A 3,780-nucleotide genomic window follows, 5' to 3' on the forward strand; every position below is an offset into this window, starting at 1 on the left:
ACATCAGACTGTCTCCAGCAGATATTTACAACTGCATCTCATCAGTCAGGAGTGAGAACAGGCGACAGGGGGAGTTGAGAAAAACCACACATGATTTCAATCTGCCAGAGGTTCTCACACTCAGAAAAGAGCAGTCATGCATATTAGCAAGTCTGAGCAAACGTTTGATTCTGTACAAGTCTGCTTGCTGTCAGTTTGGCACTGACAACGCTTTATAATGACTTTCATTAAGCATTATATAATGCTAAAAAAGATATGTAGTTCATGCATATTCAAAGAAAAGTTAAGATAATGAAATGCAATGTCAGTAATCAAATGTAATAAAAAATTTAATAGATTATATAAAATTATACATATATATACACATACATATAAATAATACATTACATAACAAAAACAATTAATAATTTTACTATGGTACTGTATATGAATATGTATATGAAAAAAAGTTTAATTTCTAACAATTTGAATGTGCTTTAACTATCTCTTGAAATGCAATAATGTAATGCAACAGTTATAATGCAATACTGTTCATCAATGCCATTACTAGCAAAAACATGCTAAAACTATAATGGCACATGCCCAAAAACATGATTGTACCAATGCATTCTATTTGTCAAACATGTATTGTTTTGTATTGTACAACATGCAACTCAATTACAAAAAAAGCACCAGATATTACCATGTTTTTAGACATGCACCATGGTAATCTTTAAAGTAAAGTGTATATATCACTGAAAGTATTCAAGAAGTTATCTTTTTTATATTTAAAAGCAATTCTGTCACACTAACTTAAAAGACTGCTTGCACCAATGAAAATGAATTATTCAGGCACATGACTTCTTGGTCACACTTGCCATACAAGCTTAATGACAGAGCAATTCAGTTAACATCTGACAGACATAAGGTTCTTTCTTTAATAAGGGACTTTTCCTCTCTCAGTAGCGGTTAATTCAGGATGAAAAGTCCCCTTGGACAGAGACAAACCGCTTACAAGGGTTGTGGATAATGCTCCAATTATACACAGCCTGAGACACAGACACCATAACATGGCCAAGAGCAACAACTCTGGTTCCCGCTCTGTCGTCGCCTTTCCCTCTGGCAAGGTCAATAAAGCATGTCTTTTTTGGAAACCTAAAAATAATGCATTGCTGCTGCAACCGCAGATGCAAAGTCATGGCAGTGCGCTCTAGTGATCACAGAAGATACTGCATGCACAGAAGCTCCTTGTGAATTAGAAGCAGATGAATGAACCTCAAGGCTGTGCATATAGCGCCTCCTTGTGACATGCTTGAAAAGTCAAAGCTCAGGTTTGATCATTGTAATTCCTGCAGGGTTTTGCACTGAGCAAGGGTATGATGTGACAGTTTTTCTCAACCTTGGTCCATGCAGGAATGGATCAAAGAACACAGACGTGTTTCGTTGATCTTGACAGACAGATCAATAAACTCGAGATTAAAATGCACTAGCAGCTTTCCTGCAGCATATTCACAAAACACATTCACATCTGAAAGAGGATCTAAGCGTAGAGAAAGAACGCTCAGGCATTGCATTACGCTCTTTCTAGATGTCATTTTTATCCTGAGGTCATGCTGAAACATCTATAATAGCCTTCATTAGACATTCCTCATCAACCACAGCAACACACAGCACAAAAGAAGATATTATGAAGAATGGTGGTAACCAAACAGTTGACGGTAGCCATGGACTTCCATAGTATTTTGTCCATACCATGGAAGTCAATGGCTACTGTCAACAGTTCGGCTCCCAACGTGATTCAAAATGTCTTTTTTTGTGTTCAACAGAAGAAAGAAACTCATACAAGTTTGGAACAACTTGAAGGAGAGTAAAAGATGAGAGAATTTTCATTTTTGGGTGAACTATCCTGTTAAGTCACATTTAACCCTCTTGTTGTGTTCCGGTCATTTTGGCCTGAAGAGGATTTACTTTTTCTCGAAAATGCTAATGTTGTCGCATTGGACTAAAGCTACTTTAACAGCTTCCCCCCAAAAAAATCTTGGATAATTTTTTACTTATTTAGGATTTTTTTCCCCCACCTTGTTACACTTGTGGTGTACCTGGTCAAAAAATATCCAGCCTACAAAAATTGCTTATAAATTTCTTATGCCGTATTATTACCAAATATTGGAATCAAGTCTTTTTATCAATTTGTTTTCGTTCAATTAGGACGGGTTTTATATTGATTTTTCGAACTGAATGATCAAAGAGCCCATTGATCTGAGCTTATCTCAGTTACTAAGAGAATATTTCCAAAATTATCCATAAATATTGCTTTTTTCACTCAAAAACTGAGGTGCCTATGCTCAGATCAGTGAGGCAAATGATCAATCAGTTCCAAAAAGATTTCCAGCACAGCACAAGGCTTAAAAGTGTCCCTGCGGAAGCTTTTCTCAGAATTTCCTCTTTTTGAGGCATTTTGCTTTTGCGACTAGTCTCCAGGTCATCTTTAGTGGTTGTATTCTAGACAGCCAGAAAGAGTCCAAATTCATTAAATGTATTAATTTTGAACCATTTATCAAGTTTAATAACTTTTTTTCATAACATGTTTTTATTCAATTTATCTAATTAAGTGACATTCAGGCATTTTTACTGTAGCTTAAGTGTCCAAATAATTTACGGCTGTGTCTTGTCAGGCTTGTGATTTTAGTTAAGAGAAAGAAATACAACCTACGATGTGGCTGAGCTTCTCAACACACAAGAATTTATGTGAAATGTATTTCAAATGTCTTAGGTTCTACAATTTTCCAGATAAATCTGTAGAAAAGAGCATCTTGACTCTAACAAGACCCCTTAGTGGAAACAAAATCAATGTTTAATGGACGGGGAATATAAAATGTATGCGACAATGTTTCCATGATGGACCAAAGGCTTAAAACCACAAGGACGAGACCGTGTGATGCATTTCCCAATTAAATGGAGCAATTCAACAAGAAAAATACGAAGGACTTTAGGACTAGAATTTATCCATAACGATTAAAATCATAAAAACTGTCTCTATGCACTTATGAACAGATCACAAAAACACCAGAAAAAGTGCATTAAAGGGTTAATTCACCAAAAAAAAAAATCTGTCATCATTCACTCGCTCTGTCATTTAAACCCATACAACTTTATATACTCTTCAAAACACGTTATGATATTTTGAAACCTGAGAGCTTTCTGTCCCACCAATGAAAGTCCAAAACTTAACCATTTAGCATTCCTGTAAAATGTGTCTAAAACACTTAAAAAAAAGGCAAACCCAAATTAAATTGCATGCTGTTCTTGAACCATTTGGAGTATGTGCATGGTTTTCGGTATCTTTCAAAAGGTGACACTCTGAGGTATGTTCCTAAACAGAACAACCCTCAGAATCATTGCAAGTCTTACTGGTATTGAGTAATAGAACTTTGAACCCACTGAAAAAGAAAAAAGAAAAACATTCTGCCAAAAATTTTTTTGAAACAGATGCCTGCAGATGACTATAGCTGGGAGCTATTAGCTGGAAAACACAACGGGATCACAGCATGAAGCCTTGTCGGTGGTCTGACAAAGACACTGATTGTACCTGCTGTGTTGATTGTCTCTTAAAATGGTCTTTTGATTCACAAAAATCTCAGCTTTCCAAAGATGTGTGACATGTTTAGCTTTCTTTTTTTTTTGAGTTGTATGTCACGAAGTTAACCCTCAAAAACACACGGTGGACTGCGGGCGGTACAGTGTTCCACTAACAGGTTGAAAGATACAAAAAGGTCATAAAGGCATCATCCAGTGAATCCA

The sequence above is a fragment of the Sinocyclocheilus grahami genome, unplaced genomic scaffold (assembly GCF_001515645.1).
Source record: "Sinocyclocheilus grahami isolate Dianchi unplaced genomic scaffold, SAMN03320097.WGS_v1.1 scaffold270.1, whole genome shotgun sequence".
NCBI lineage: Eukaryota > Metazoa > Chordata > Actinopteri > Cypriniformes > Cyprinidae > Sinocyclocheilus > Sinocyclocheilus grahami.